Source organism: Macaca fascicularis, chromosome 1, assembly GCF_037993035.2.
Source record: "Macaca fascicularis isolate 582-1 chromosome 1, T2T-MFA8v1.1".
NCBI lineage: Eukaryota > Metazoa > Chordata > Mammalia > Primates > Cercopithecidae > Macaca > Macaca fascicularis.
In genome coordinates, this window is record NC_088375.1 from 26,044,400 (window position 1) to 26,060,528 (window position 16,129).

Genomic DNA, 16,129 nt, shown 5'->3' on the forward strand with positions numbered 1-16,129 from the left:
GTTATATATCTTAAGTATACAAAATCAGTGTTTTTCTTCCTGGGCCTTTTTACACAATGAAATTTACTTAAAAGTGAAGAAAAGGGTGAGGTCCTTGCCCAGAAGGTGATTCCAGTATCCTTATTATATTGATGAAATTGGCCTATTTATGCAGGAAAAAAATTAGAGAACCAAATAGCATATCATCAAATGATGAAACAATACAGTGCAGGCAGAGAGCAAGATTTCAATTTAGATAGAATGAAATGACACAGCCAAATATTATGAGCTCTTGTCTCTAGAAAAATAGCAACCGTAAGCCTTAATACTTTCACATCAGCACAGTTTGGTTAATTAATCCATGATTAATCAGGAAAGTTAATTGAATTCACAGAATTTAACGAACTAACCTCATGATGGATTTATGATCCCAATGGAGTTGCAAGCTATCTAACATTGATTATTTGCACAAGCTGTGATTTTGACCTGACAACTGACGTTCTTGTAAGCAGTGTGGCAGTTAAATGGATGGCAGTGGGTTCCAGATTAAATAGGATGGCATTAGGTGGTATTTTTGCAGGCTCTGCGTTCAGTTTGCTTTCTGGGAAAGGAGTCAAGAAAAACGCAATAAAAGTCCTTGATTATACAAGCATTAGACCAAAGCAAGGACTCCTCAGAGAGTTCTAACTCTTATCATCTTTGCCTTCTTAGTGCCCTAGGGTGTTGCTTGGCACATAGTAGATAATTAGCTAACTGAATGAATGCATGCATGTGTGAATAAATAAATGATTTCTCCATCCATCTCTTAAATACATATTCAATAAATTACCCTGTTCCAGGACCTAAGGTAGGTACTGTATCTAAAAGGTGACAAATAAACCCCAGTCCCTGCCCTGGGAGAGTGCCCAGCCTCATCAGGGTAGCTGTCTCCCAACAAGTAATTGCATACAATTTGATGTAGTATCAGGTCAGTGACTAGAATGGGAAGGACAGAGAGAAGGATCTGAGGGAGGCTTTCACAGAGGAAGTCACACTTGATCTAGATCTTCATGCATGAATAGATGTTTGCCAGAAAGAGAACTAGGTAAACCATGGTCCACAGAGAAGGATGGTGTTACTGTTAAAGATGGAGGTGCAAAAGCAGAGAGCCTTTGAGGAATGCTGAGTGACTTTGTGCAGCAAGAACATGGGAAGAAGCAGAGGGTGGAATCAGAAGGAGGATTGGAGCAAATTTGAAAAAAGGAGCTGAGAATGCCAGTTTAGGGAGCCTTGACTTTATTTGGACATAAAAGGGAGTCTTTGAAGGATTTTCAGTATGTGAGTGACATGGTCAGATTCATGTTGTAGGAAGGAATTCTTGTGAGTGGACTCAGGTGGGTTGGAGGAGAGAAAGACTCATGGCAGACTGGTTAATAGTTGGTATAGACAGGCACAGTAAGATGGCAGCAGGTTGGGTGGGGAGGATAGGTGGCCATGGTGGGAGGAAGATAGGACGGCAGAAGCTCTGGTCAAGTTAATTTCTCTGAGCATCCTTTAATCTGTAAAATGGGAAAAAATAATTCCTATCTCATAGGGTTGAGATTTTGATGAGAAATTGCATGCAAAACTCTAAGTATATATTACCTGGCTTGTAATAAGCACTTAGTAAATAACAGCTGTTTATTATTCACCTGGAGAACAATTATAAGAGCCCCAGTGAAGGCAGTAGCTATAGGGATGGAGCTCAGGGATGAAAATGAGAGATATTTAGGAGGTTAACTAGAATGCTGAGTCATGTTGCTGCCCCTGGAGCTGAAGACAGTTTTATGCTGACATTTGCTGCTGCACAGTTGGCTCTGCTGGCTTCATTATAAACTTCCCATGAGGCCCTGAGTCGTTTGACCTTGGGCCATCCTGGGTTGTCAGGTAGAGGCCACAAAACCAAGTCAGCCTCCAGCAAGAGAGGCCCCACTCTGGTTGATAGCAGCTGCACCTGAGCATCATTGCTCCTGTCCTGGCAGGAGCCCAAGGCATGTCTTGCCTATGTGCTGTGATGCACCGTGATCAGCTTCGCTCCTGAGCAGCAGAGCCACATGGGCCCTCCAAGTGGAGTGGCAGACGTGATCTGCATTGAGAAGGAGGCTCAGGTGCAGATAGCGGCTTCTGTGAGCCCCAAGTAGGTACTACTCACAGGGAGAGACTTGAGGGGTGCCAGGAAGGACCTCTGCCTGTGACTTTTCTCTTGGTCCGAAGACCTGCTGTTAGGAACCTAATTGTTTGTATGTAAATGCTCTTTGTCTTCCACTGAATGCAAATACCCCAAAGAAAGGTAGTATATTCATTAAAGGAAAGGGTAATAATGGTACCAGAAATAATAATAATATTGTGACATCAAATATTTATGGAGAACTGTTCAGTATCACTAAACACTGTGATGGGCACCTTCTATTCATTGCCTCATTTAATTGTTCTGACAGTCCTATGAGGTGAATATTATTACACATGCAGAAATGAGAACTGTGAGAAGTTAAGAAACTTGATTAAAAACACACAGCATGCATCATTTGTCACGGGAAGTCAGGGAACCTGAACGGAGGGACCGGCTGAAGCCACGGCAGAATAACATAAATTGTGAAGATTTCATGGACATTTATTAGTTTCCCAAATCAATACTTTTATAATTTCTTATGCCTGTCTTTACTGCAATCTCTGAACATAAATTGTGAAGATTTCATGGACATTTATCACTTCCCCAATCAATACTCTTATAATTTCCTATGCCTGTCTTTACTTAATTCTCTTAATCCCGTCATCTTTGTAAACTGAGGATGTATGTTGCCTCAGGACCCTGTGATGATTGCGTTATCTGCGCAAATTGTTTGTAAAGCATGTGTGTTTGAACAATATGAAATCTGAGCACCTTGAAAGGAACAGGATAACAGCGATTTTCAGGGAACAAGGGAGATAACCATAAAGTCTGAGTGCCTGTGGGGCTGGGTGGAACAGAGTCATATTTCTCTTCTTGCGAAAGCGAATAAGAGAAATATCGCTGAATTCTTTTTCTCAGCAAGGAGGAACTGCCCTGGGAAAAGAATGCACTCCCATGGGGAGGCCTCTAAAATGGCCACTCTGGGAGTGTCTGCCTTATGCAGTTGTAGGTAAGGGATGAAATATGCCCTGGTTTCCTGCAGGGCCCCTAGGCTTGTTAGGATTGGGAAATTCCAGCCTGGCGAATTTCTAGTCAGACTAGTTCTCTACTCTTGAACCCTGTTTCCTGTTAAGATGTTTATCAATGACAGTTTGTGCCAGCAGGACATGGACCTTCATCAGTAATTCTAGTTTCGCCCTGGCCTTGTGATCTCACTCTGCCTCTCTGCCCTTGTGATATTTTATTGCCTTTGAAGCATGTGATCTCTGTGACCCACTCCCTATTCATACACCCCTCTCCTTTTGAAACCCCTAATAAAAACTTGCTGGTTTTGCAGCTCTAGGGGCATCACAGAACCTGCTGATATGTGATGTCTCCCCAGTGGCCCAGTTGTAAAATTTCTCTCTTGTACTCTTTCTCTTTATTTCTCAGACCAGCTGACACTTAGGGAAAATAGAAAATAACCTATGTTGAAATATTGGGGGCTGGTTCCCCCAATAATCATTGAGAACACTGTGGTAGAGAGACTGAGAACTAGGGCGAGAGTGAGAGCGAGAGCTGAAGAGAGGTAGATGTTGGGTATGGGATGCTGAGTAGGTGTCCCTGCAGGGGAGAAAAAAGGAGTAATGGAAGGTAAAGGAGTAGCTAAATTCTGGCCAGGACCAGTCCTTCTTATTTCATAATCATTAAATTTACAGATATGCTTCTCCCCGTGCCATCAATGCTATCTTAGTTTGGAGGCACAGAGATGATCACAGAGCTCCTAAGATGGGTTGAGTTAAAGACTTTAGAGAGGACTAGCTTGACTGCCTAAGAGATTCAACTTTCTCTAAGTCTGTCCAACCACAGCCAGAGAGAACAAAACTCCCTCAAGAGCCAGGGCTGGGGATTAATAGTGTTTGCACTCCCTATGCAAGGCACAGGGCATGGCACTCAGTAGGTGCTCAATAGATGTTGACCTTAAAACATTACCTAAGGAGTCCCACTGGAACTCAGCTTTGCTCACCTCAGAGCCCTGCACACCCCTCCGACTGCTCTCTCTGTTTCCAGTAATAAAGGAATCAGAGCTTCTTTACTTATGCATTCAGGAGGGACCACATGAGGATCAAATGGAATTGAACTGCATTATTAATGATCGCTCATCTGAACTATTTAAAATTTTAATCCTAAATTCTAAGTTTTCAATTAGAAGTGGGCAGAGAAGACACTGATGGACAAGGCAACTGGCCTGTTCTTCAGGGTCATGGTGACACATGTATCTCAGACACAGGGTCGGAATGGCTTGATGGTCTCCAAGAGGTATAGCATCCCAGCAGTAACTGTATATAAACTGTAAAGGTAACATGGGCAGCTCCAAAATGACACTGGAGAGGGCACTGGAAGTTAGGAGATTCTGGTTTTGCCACTAGTTGTGTGACCTTGGATATCATGTTCCCTTTTTGGGCCTCAATTTGCTCATTTGTAAAATTGGGATATTGGATTTGATGAGTAGTTTTCAAACTGCATTGAGATTTGGAGTTTTGATAGTTTTACAATCTATTCCAACTCAAACCTGTTACATTTGGCTTCTGCCCTCCCTATTGCACTGAAATGGAGTCACCAATGCTCTGCAAAACAAAGAACACTTTTTAGTCTCTGCATTCTTTCTGTGAACCGTTTTCTTTTCCTTCCTTCCTTCCTTCCTTCCTTCCTTCCTTCCTTCCTTCCTTCCTTCCTTCCTTCCTTCCTTCTCTCTCCTCTGCCTTCTTTCCTCCCTCCCTCTCTTTCTCTCTCCTCTGCCTTCTTTCTTTCTTTCTTTCTCTCTCTCTTCCTTCCTTCCTTTCTTTCTTTCTTTCTTTCTTTCTTTCTTTCTTTCTTTCTTTCTTTCTTTCTTTCTTTCTTTCTTTCTTTCTTTCTTTCTTTCTCTCTTTCTTTTTCTTCTCCTTCTTCTCCTCCTCCTCCTCCTCCTTCTCCTCCTCCTCCTCCTTCCTTCCTTCCTTCGTTCCTTCCTTCCTTCTTTTTTTTTGTTTTTTTCTTTTTTTTTTGGCCAGGTCTTGCTCTGTCACCCAGGCTGAAGTGCAGTGGCATAATCACAGCTTACTGTAGCTTTGAACTCCTGGACTCCAGTGATGTGATCCTCCCACCTCAGCCTCCAGACCACAGGTATGCACCACCACATCTGGCTAATTTTAAAAATTATCTCTAGAGATGGGGGTCTCCCTGTGTTACCCAGGATGGTCTTGAACTCCTGGGCCCAAGTCATCCTCCCACCTCTGCCTTCCAAACTGCTGGAATTGCAGGCAAGAGTCACTGTGCCTGGCCCTGTGTAGACCGTTTTCTTCTAGCAGTTCTCCTTCCTTTTGACTTCTGAGGTATTGCTATCTTCTGGTTCCTTCCTAGCCCTACCTTCTTCATGGAATCCTCTTCTTTTGCCCACTTAAACTTTGGTGTTTCTCTTCTTACGCCATACCCTAATGGTGAGGGACCTTATTTAAAGCCAATTTCAGCTTTCACGGATAAGTACCAATTATCTTCTGCCTTCTCTCTGGTGTTCTACAGAGCTATCTCTCTACTAGATAGTTCTACTAGGATGCACCTGGGCATTTCAAGTTCAGTATGCTAACTTCCTGGCAAAACATGCAACTTCTGTTGTATTTCTTATTCCCTTAAATGGTATCACAGGTCCCTTAGTTGTTCATTTCAAGGATGACTCCTTTCAGTCACTTGTTCATCTTCTCTTACTCAGCAAACCAGTCACCACCTTCCGTAGCCTCCTTAAACTCTCCCATATCCATTGACACGTCTCTGTCCTCACTGATGTTGCCTCGGATTAGTCCTTCATTGCTTCTTGCCTGGATTACTATATGTAGTTACCATATAGCAACCCAGGTTACCATTCTTCCTGCCATCAATATTTTCCACCCTCCAATACATCTTCTGTACTGCAGACTGAGTCATTTTTCTCAAATTCAGTTTCCAAACTGATATGTCACTATCCTCCAGTGGATTTTTCTCGATGTGCTCCTTGGTAAAGTATTTCAAGGTCTGGCTTTTGCTTACCTTGCTAGCATCATTTCTCTTTACTAGGCCACATACATTCTTTGATCCAATAGTACTACCCAGCCAAGGCCTGAGCTTCTAAAAATTTTTTTTGCTTCTTTTTTGTCCTAACTGCTTTCCTGTCTTTGAACTTTCCCAGATCATATTGAGGCCACTATCTTTGAAGTCCTAATATTTTAATGGTAACAAACTTAGGCCATTTATATTTCATAAAACTTATAGTTCCATTAGGAAAATACCCATATAAATTAATCACATAAATGAATGGAAACACACAACACAAAAATACATGGGATAATGAGTTTTATGTTACAAAAATGAGATGTATACTCAACTTTCTATGCACAATTATAAAGTAAGGAAAAGTGTATAGCTTTAAGGAAGTAAACAAATTTATTAATAGATTTTCATATTGAAAAATTAAAGTAATTTGAGAATATCTTGCTCCTCCTTTAGGAGGAGCAAATAGTTGCCACTGGCAGCCATTCTTGCACTGTTACAGACTGGACAGTGATGTATCTGATTAGAACAACAGTTTAATGGAGAGTGTTTTCCAAATTGTGGGTCAGGTGTAAATAATTAAAGGAGACGTTGTCAGGCTTATTATTTGTGTCTAGCTTAATTTTCTTCAGATACATGTTCATATGCAAGGCTGCATTCAGATCAGACTTAATTTTCACTCAATCCATCAAAATATTTTTCTTAAGCTTAATCAAGCAATGGTACAATGATTTAAAGAAACAAATTGTTCACATACTCCAACTTGGCTTCATGTATCATTATTACAATTGATGTTGTGACTTATTTCTGAAAAAATATTAAATAGCTATCATCCTGGTCTCATAATTGAGGGGATGGGTGGTTTAAAAAAATCTAAAAGGTATCTGACTTGGTTTGTAAATAATTTTGACCCATAACATAATGAGGGGCTAAGCTATAAACCATGCATAAATACATGGAATACATTTTGGCAAAAACAAAATTAAGACAAGCATTGTCATTATGAATCTCTTAAGTGGAGAAAGAGAAAGTCATTAAAGATTCCACATAGTTTTCTCTCCCTGGTTGCTTAGTGTTAGCACTCAATCAGATTCATTGAAAAAGGTAGTCCTATGCTGAAATAAGAGTGTTGAAAGAATGTGTGGATGTATTTTAGTGCTGATACCCAGTTACTATTTTAGGTCTATCATTACGGTAGCTTTTAGCAGTTTTTATGTGTTCTTAGGCAAATCCCCTAACTTCTTTGAGCCTCAGTGTGTTCACCTGTAAAAGGAGAACAATACTAGCAATCACACCCATATCACAGGCCTACGGGAAGCATAATGAGTTTATATATGGAAAACTCCTACCACAGTGCCTGCAACTTGGTAGGTCCCCACTCAATCCAGCTCCCACAAATGCAAACAGGCAGACACATGTGCAAAACACATGGGCTCAGGCACAGAAGGACAAGTACGACTTTCATGTAGCCATGAAGATCATCCCATGGGTCATAGAGAAATGAAGACAAACTAAAGAAAAAGAATGGCTCAGGCAGGCGAGTGGACTATTTCATAGAAACCACTTGAGGCAAAATCCTTCATTTTTGGTGATCATTACTATGCTCATTTTATATGCTTGTTGGTTGCTAGTCAGCCATGACATCACATAAGATTTTCTAAAAAGGAGTAGATTAAAATTTATAATCCTGTTTCTTCCAATTACTCATCCCCACTTAGCCTGCAGGAATAGCTGATAAGGATCTTTCGTAAAGTGGTTTCTCAGAATCATGTTCATAAAGCTATAATTTGAAGCCTTTTCATTCTATGGAATGTGATCCAATGTTATTTCTTTGTGGAGTGGAAAGGGGTAGGTGGAGAGTGGGTGGAGACTGAGGGGATCAGGGCAAGGAGAGTGAGAGTAAAATTAGCCATAAATATTTGTCATCATCTTTTAAACTAAGTATAACATTTGGACTCATTCTTAGATATACAAGTTGTCTTTGAAATCTTGGAACATTTTCCTCTTATTGAAGGTTCTGAGAAAAGGTTCCTGAGGTTCCCCAGGGCAGGATCTGCCTACAATTAGCTGACAAGGTGGATCAGTGATTTGCCAGCTTCAGGCTTCCCAGAGATTGCTCTGAGAAGTGGTGGGGGCCCGGAGCCAACTTAGGGTGTGGTTCAAGGCACGGGGCCATTCATACTGGAGCACCCGGGATGCTCTTTTCTAGAGAGCATCTGGGCAACAGTGGTGGTGGCAGCTGAGCACCAGTGTGCAAGTCCTAGCTCTGACAAGTGAATGATTTCAGGGAAGTCACTTAACCTTTTTGTTTCTGATTTTCTATGTCTGAAATGTGCAGATTATGATATCTGTCCTGCTTATCAGAAAACATTGTTTTGAAGAGCAAATTGTATAATGTATATGAAAATGCCTGGAAAACAAGAAAGCTTAATACAAATACAAACCATTCCAGGCTAAAATGGAGATTCTGCGCTGCTTGAAGGAGGAAAGTGTGTTGAAAATGCTACCAACAGGGCTATCCTGATAAATGGAGGGGTGTGGCAAACAGAGAGACAATATGGAGTGGTGGCTTTTAGCCACCTGAGGTCGAATCCTGATGCTACCACATACGGCATGCACATCAGGAGCATGTTATTTAACCTCTCTTAGTCTCAGTTTCATCATCTGTATAATGGGAATTATCAAATATTTACTACCTGGGTTGCTGTGAAAACGAAATGAGAAAATACATGTAATGTGCTTGCCATGTTGTAAGCTCTTAGTGAATATTAGCAACATATAAATAGACATAACAGCTCTTCTAACTTTGCACTATGGGCTGACTTCATGTATATGACACTTTTTTTTTTTACACAAGACCTTTCCCAAGTTCTCTATGCCCTACACAGGGGAGGTAAAATGAGAGAAATCACAAAAATGGTGACAATTTCCAGATTAGACATAGTGTAGGTGTTGTCATGTCTGCAGTGTAGAAGTCACCTTGAAAAGAATTTGGTCATATTTCTTAAACATTTTTTAGGGTTGTCTTAGAGATGATCCAAGAACATTTTTTTTTTCATTCATTCAACAAACTTTTACTGAGCACTCAGTGTGTGTAGGATGAGTTAGGCTAGGAGAGAAGGATGCAGTGGTGAGTAGGATAAATAAAATTCCTCTGTTAAAGAAGCATATGCTCTAGTAGAGAAGACACAAAAAAGTACATATTTAGTATGTAGTATGTAGCAACTAGAGTTAGGAGGAAAAGTAAGATGGGGAAAGGGACAGCATTGTCTCTGGGAGGACCAAGGGTGGAGACAGTAGCCACTCTCCCCTGTTCAGAACCCAGGAGCACAGAGTGCAGGTCACAGCTCAAAGGGCATTGCACTTGGCTGTCCTCTGTGGCTGGTTTTTTTTTTTTTAATACAAGCATCCATTTTTGTTTTAAGACATGAAATGAGGGAATGACCATATATCCTGTCTGTCTCGAATTGAAGACAGTGAGTTTGGGCAGTTAAGATCCTAGGATCATAACTGTGATAAGGCAGAGGTGACGATCTCCTCCTGTCTGGACCCCTGTCCTGGCCCATCACTACCCATAGGGTAGGGGTGTGTGTGTGTGTGTGTGTGTGTGTGTGTGTGTGTGTGGTCTGGGGTGGAGTGGGAAGGTGGATGGCTTGGTATACATAAAATCTTTTTCAGAACACTTGAAATGCAGACCTTGTCTGATGAGACTTCTGTGACTCAGGTATATTATCTTCATAGCTCACAGTTTCATGGGACATTTGTGCAGATGAAATTGATCAGCAGCGGGAGGAAAATAGCTGTTGCCTAGGCAACCAGCTGATGACTCATCCAGGCTTTGAAGCAGCCAAAGCCATGAGACTGCAGTAATTTTCCAGATGCTTAACCCGCCTTTCTCTTTCTCTTCTCTCTCATTGTTTCCCACTCTCCATCCTTCATTTCTTTCTCCACGCCCACTTCCCTGGATGCTGCTCACTAGAGCCTAAGCTCTCTGGAGCAGGTATTGAGACCTCATCCCACCACTGCATATGTGACTTGATCTGCTGCTGCTCCTCATTCTAGCAACCAGGGGATGGATGGCCAGGCTGCAAAAGTCTTGTTGCTACAGAGCTCCAAGATGCTGCTTGTTGCCCTTAATCATAAAAAAGCTTCAGTGAGTATAGCACCTTTTCTCCTAATCGAATCTAACCTAAGGTTACCCATTTGTCTTAGATTTCTTCGGGGAGAGGCAGTTAAACCTTGGGCCTCCCCAAGCAAAGTTGTGAAATGATATTTAAAGGTGACAAAGCCCTTTTTGACAGCAGCTCTCTCTGCTGGGTCTTCTCATCCTCTTGGCCCACCTTTCCTCACTCATAATCTGGGGTCTGGTTTTCCAGGCTCTTCTTAATTATCCACCGTAATCCCCTCTAAAATGCAAAGTGATAGAAGTTTAAACCATTCCGCTTTCCAAAGGCATTTTCATTTTAACAAAGAGCTTTCAAAGGCAAATAATTGAAGACCCCAAAGAAAAAAAACATTTTTAATTAGCTTTTCAAATACAGATTTAGGCAGGGGGGCTTTGGTGGTGGGCTGTGTCTGGTAAGAAGGTTTTCCCCTGCACATCCTATGTGCAGTACCTTCTTCGCTGCTGATGCTGACTTTAAAGGCATTCATATTGGATACTTGTTGGTGCCTCAATTCTGTATCCCACCCCCCTAAATGTGTGTATTCAATTCACACGTGTACACACACACACACACACACACACACACACACCCTTGAGCAGCAGGAGCAACCGATGGGGAAACAACAAACCCCAAGTGATAAAGACTCGCTTTTACTTATTGGATGTGTGTCAAGCATCTACTCAGTGCAGAACATGGTAGCCATCACTGGGATTGGGATATCCACCTCAAAATGGCTTACAGTCAGAACAGATTAAAGGCAAGCAGACACACACTTCTGTGGGAATGAGTAATATGGTTTGGGGAGAGGGTGCTGGTTATGACTGCCTCTCAGAGTTTGCCCTCTGGGTCCCTTTACTGTTCTTGGTCTTAATTAATTCAGTTGGCTCAGGTCTATGAGAGCTTCCTCACTGGTGCTCCACTGGTCTCACCACAGTGTCACTCCACCTTGAGGTGACCAGCCTGTGCAACCACCAGAGTCACAGACAGATGCTCGCTCCCTTTATCCTTTCTTGAAGACAGCTTTCCTTCTGGTTGCAGGGACCTTCACAGTCTGAAAAGAAGCTGAACACATATCCTTCCGATCTCTCTGTGCATTTACACCTACAGAAACACCCATGACTTCTGAGATAGGTGAGTCCTTAAAGGGTATGCACTCCAGCCATCTGTCTAGTGCCAGCATCGCTTTGAAAGCACCTCCAATGGTCGTCATTGTCATCTCACTGCACTCAAATGCCCCAGAATGAGCAGCTGCTTCTCACAGGAAAACTCCTTTGTTTCTGGATAAGTTTTAATGTGAATTTATTTGTGCACTTATTGAACAATTCCTTTACTCAACAAAAATGAATTGACATGCCTATGGTTTTTAGACACTGGAGGTGCAATGGTGAGCAAGACCATCGTTGCCAACATGTCTTGTGGTCTTCAGGGGAGGCAAAATTAACTGAACAATCAAGCAGGACTATATTAGCGATGGGGAAGAGTCCTGGGAGGCAGCAATGCCTGGGTTGGAGCGATGAGACTATAGGGTAGGGAACTCTGGGCCAGTGAAGATGGGAGGCAGGGGTCAGGGAAGTCCAGAAATGGCTTTCTTGGGAAAGTGATGCAGGGTCCAAAGAATGGAGTTAGCTGGGCAGGACGGGGCTGGGTGGGAGGAAAAGCATTCCAGGCAGAAGGAATAGATTGTTAAGAGATTATCTGGAAGTGGCAGGAACCACAGCATGTTTGAGAAACGGAAAGGAGGCCAGTGTGGCTGGAGAGTCCAGAAATGGGCAGCAAACATGGCTTCCAGGACACTGTGGTAGAAGCCCCAGCTGACTCGCAGTGCAGTTCAGATGAGGGAGCAATAATGGTTTCTTCCTTTTTCTCTCCTTCTTCCTGCTCCATGTTGCCCTCCTCCTCTGTCTTCTTCTTCTTTTTTTTTTTTTAGTGCTCTATAACTAATTTGGTCTTTCTCAGAAACTCCATCTGCTGAGGAGCAAAAATTTCAGTTTCAAAGCTTAGTGTGAAGTAAAAATATAAATACAGACAGTCCCTGAGTTACGGTGGCTCGACTTAATGATTTTTTTGACATAACGATGGTGTGAAGCTGTCACAAATTCTATGTAATGTATAGTATTCAATAAATTATGTGAGCTATTCAATGCTCTATTATAAAATAGGCTTCGTGTTAGGTGATTTTGCTCAAATGTAGGCTGAGGGAAGTGTCTTGATCACGTTTTAAGGTATGCTAGTCTAAGCTTCAATGTTCAGTGGGTTAGGCTGTAGTAAATGCATTTTCGACTTATGAGATGTTTTCAACTTATGACGCATTTATCAGGATGTAATCCTACTGTAAGGTGAGGAGCATCTGTAACCTTTTGTGAGTAAACATGCTGAGATGCAGCAACCCTGACCTGCAACTCTTCAAGATGGTTTTGAAGAGTGGAGTGGATTTTGGCTGACTTGGTACTTGTAACAATAATGACAAAAGAGACCTTGGAACCTGGCAGTGACTTGGACTGTCTTCTACTTTTTTCAGTCTCTTCAGAAGCGTCCCTGTCTTCCTGGCCTCCAATTGCTCTGCTGATGTTGGTGGCTGTGGCCTGCTACTTGTGCATCTTGTAGCCGGGTTGTTTTTCCTTTTCTCTCTCAAATTGGTAAGAGCCCAGCATCTGCCCCCAGGATGATCTGATCTTGTCTCTGCTCTTGCTGTATTTTTGTCATGTTCTCAAATGGCTTTGTCCACATGTCCACCTGAAGCTTGTGGAGTAAAGTCTTCTGATTTCTGCTCCTATAAGTCCTGGTGCAGCGGGATAATGGAGGAATCAGAGAGACCGAGGGTCGAGGAGGATATATATTATTTATTATTTAGGTGTACATACTCAGTCAGATTAACATCCAAAAAGACTGAGCCCTGAACAAAGAGTCTGGTTACCTTTTAAGCATTTTGTGGGGTGGGGGGAGATCTGTGCAGGGGGAAGACAGTGAGAAACAAAGACAGTTATTCAATTGAGGCATGCATTACATTATTTCTTACTTTCCAAGGAAAAACACATTTTATGACTTGAGTTTATCTGCCTAGTGACCTTGCATCTGCACAGCTAGGGAAACAGGGTCTTCACAATGCCTGGGAAAGGGAGAGATAAGGCTCACTAGCCACAGAAAAACAGGCAGTTAATTTTAAAGGAATCCATCTCTTTCTCTTCCTCAAGGGGAATTGGGTTTTCTTACACACAACTGAGTTTTTGCTTACACATTCTTTAATTTCTTTTAATTCCTGTTTCACTGGTAGGCTGTGGGCTCTCAGCTAGGAGCTCATTGTATAAGGGAATGTATGCAGAATGAGAAGTATGGATTAGATGTTTTGTTTTCTACCATAGAACAGCAAGGGGAACCTTATGTGTTCTGTGGGGAACCCATGATCTCGGCAGCCAGACTTGATTCTGGATTAAGCTAAAAGAGAGGATAAAGGAATTCAGGAAATCTTTTCTTGCATGACTACTGGCTTGCTGCAAAATTCCATTTCAAAGTAAAAAATCAGAATATGAACTCTTCCTCCCAGCTTCTTTGCATTTTTCCTTTGCAGTTTTAATCTTTCCCAGAGCAGATGGATGGCTCTGGCCATCTAGGGGATACATTTACTTTTTTGGGTTGGCATAAGAGAAAAGTGTGTGGGGTGTGTCTATGTTTCAAAATAGGATTTCTGTTACTACACTATTTTAAGGATTTTGGGTGCTTTTCCCTAGGATCATTGGGAAGTCACTGAATCATTTTTAGCAAGGGAGTGACAGATTCAGATTTCCATTTTTATAAAGACCTTGCTGTCTACTGTAGAGAATAGATTGGCTGGGGCAAGCTACATGCAGGCACATCAGTCAGCAGTTACTGGGTGGTGGCAAAGGAGATAAACAGAGGCAGAATTGAGGGATGTCTAGATGGTTAGACAATAGGATATGGAGATGGATCGGATATAGGGTTGAAGGAGAAATAGGTATCAAGAAAGAACCTCAGTTTCTGCTTTATATGACTGGAGGAATTTGGGGACCATTTACTGAGAAAGGGAATAGAAGGAGACCCAGATTTAGAGAGTGGAGAAAAATGATGTCCAGTAGGACATTTTGAGTTTAAAGTATCTCAGAGAAATGCAAATGGAGATGATCAGTAAGTGGTGGGATGTTTGAGTCTGAAGCCCAGGGCAGAGTCATTTATGTGTAAATGTCTTAGTCTGTTTGAGTGGCTTAACAAGATACCACAAACTGGGTAGTTTATAAACAACAGAAATTTGTTTATCACAGTTCTGGTGGCTGGAAATCCAAGATCAAAGTGTCAGTAGATTTGGTGTCTGGTGAGGGCCCACTTTCTGGTTCACAGATGGCTCCTGCTACCTGTGTCCTCATGTGGTGGAAGAGGCAAAGCAGCTCTCTGGGGCCTCTTTTATAGGGGCACTAATCCCATTCATGGGGTGTTCCACCCTCATGACCCAATCATCCCCCAAAAGCTCTACCTCCAAATACATCACATTAGTGACTCACTTTCAACACATAGGTTTGGGGGCACATACATGTCAGACCATAGCTGTAAGTGACCATACGTGCAGTGGAAGCAAACAACCCAGTGGGGGAGCATGGAAGAAGAGAAGTGGGTGTTGGACGACGAAAGAAAGCACAGAGGTTTGGTGGTAGATAGAGGGGACTTATATTAAATGTATACAAAGAATTTATAGGAAGAGAGGCTTTTCTTGTTAAAGAGGGGAAAGCCTTGAGCAGTTTTAAGTACACAATCCTGAGCCAGTGGCAAAGTGAAGAGGAGAGAGTGGATGGATTTAGAGCACAGCTTCCCTATCTCCTCAGATAGGGAAAAAGAAACTTCCCCTATGACATAAAGGAGGGAGCAAGGATTCGCCTAGGGAAGATAAATTTGTAGTGGGGAGACCAGGACTTGAAGGCATTACCATCTAATGATCTCCGTTTTTGTTGTCATGTAGGATACAAGATCCCCCAGAGAGTGGATTGGCTTTTAAGGATGGGGTGTTGGTTGGGGCTTTAAGGATGTGGTAAAGGTGTTGCTGTGAGGCAATGGGAGACAGGTGAACTGGGTTAAATAGGGTAGATGATAGCATTTTGTTTTGTCATCTCCAGCCTTAACTTTATGTGTTTTCCCTGCTCTGGCTTTTTCTCCTCTGACTCTTCCCAACCACTGGTTCTCAGGATCTACTGCCTTCTCCATTGGATTCTTCCTCCATTCCACCCCCAATTGGTATCTGAGAAATTAGACTGAGAAAATGATGCACACGTTGAGTTAACAAATCAAAGAATCACTCCATGAAGGTCAGCCTTTTGTTATTTGAATAAAACTTTAAAAACAAAACAAAACACCATTTCCCTTAATTCTCTGTAGCAAATTGGAATCTTCCTTCCTCTTTACTTCCCTTCTTCCTTTTCCCCAGACTAGGTGTGCTAAGATTCCCTAGGAGTTGCCCTTCTGCTAAAAGAATAAGAGAGGAGAATAAGTTCATGAGCATGGCAAAGCTGGCGGAAACAGGGAGATCCAACTAAGACCACTGTAAGCTTTGCTACCATTAGAGGAAGAAAAGTTAACTGTATGAAACGAACAAATATTTGAAAAACACAGTAATTTCAAAACATCTAAAAGCAATTATTTTGTTTTGGTCTGCGTGGAAAACATTAGAATATAAAACAGATTAAAAAATGAAGATGGCTAATGCTACTAATGACAACTTTATAAGAATACATGAAAAGCAGTATGTATGACTGCCCTTCAAAACCATAATATATTCTCAATATATGAACAATAAAAATATACATAAAGATATAATCAC

At 41.9% G+C, this 16,129-nt stretch overlaps 1 protein-coding gene across 5 annotated transcripts in view; it reads left to right on the forward strand.

Moving 5' to 3' along the window:
* Window positions 1-16,129, forward strand: part of XCL1 (X-C motif chemokine ligand 1) — a 216,947-nt gene that overhangs the window by 16,905 nt on the left and 183,913 nt on the right. For 3 of the 5 annotated variants that reach the window (XM_065521779.2, XM_074006744.1, XM_065521806.2), the window contains exon 2: window positions 11,350-11,442. The exons of the other annotated variants lie outside the window; for them this stretch is intronic. The gene's annotated coding sequence lies outside the window, so the exon portion shown is untranslated. The remainder of the gene's footprint in view (window positions 1-11,349; window positions 11,443-16,129) is intronic. 5 annotated transcript variants of the gene reach the window in all.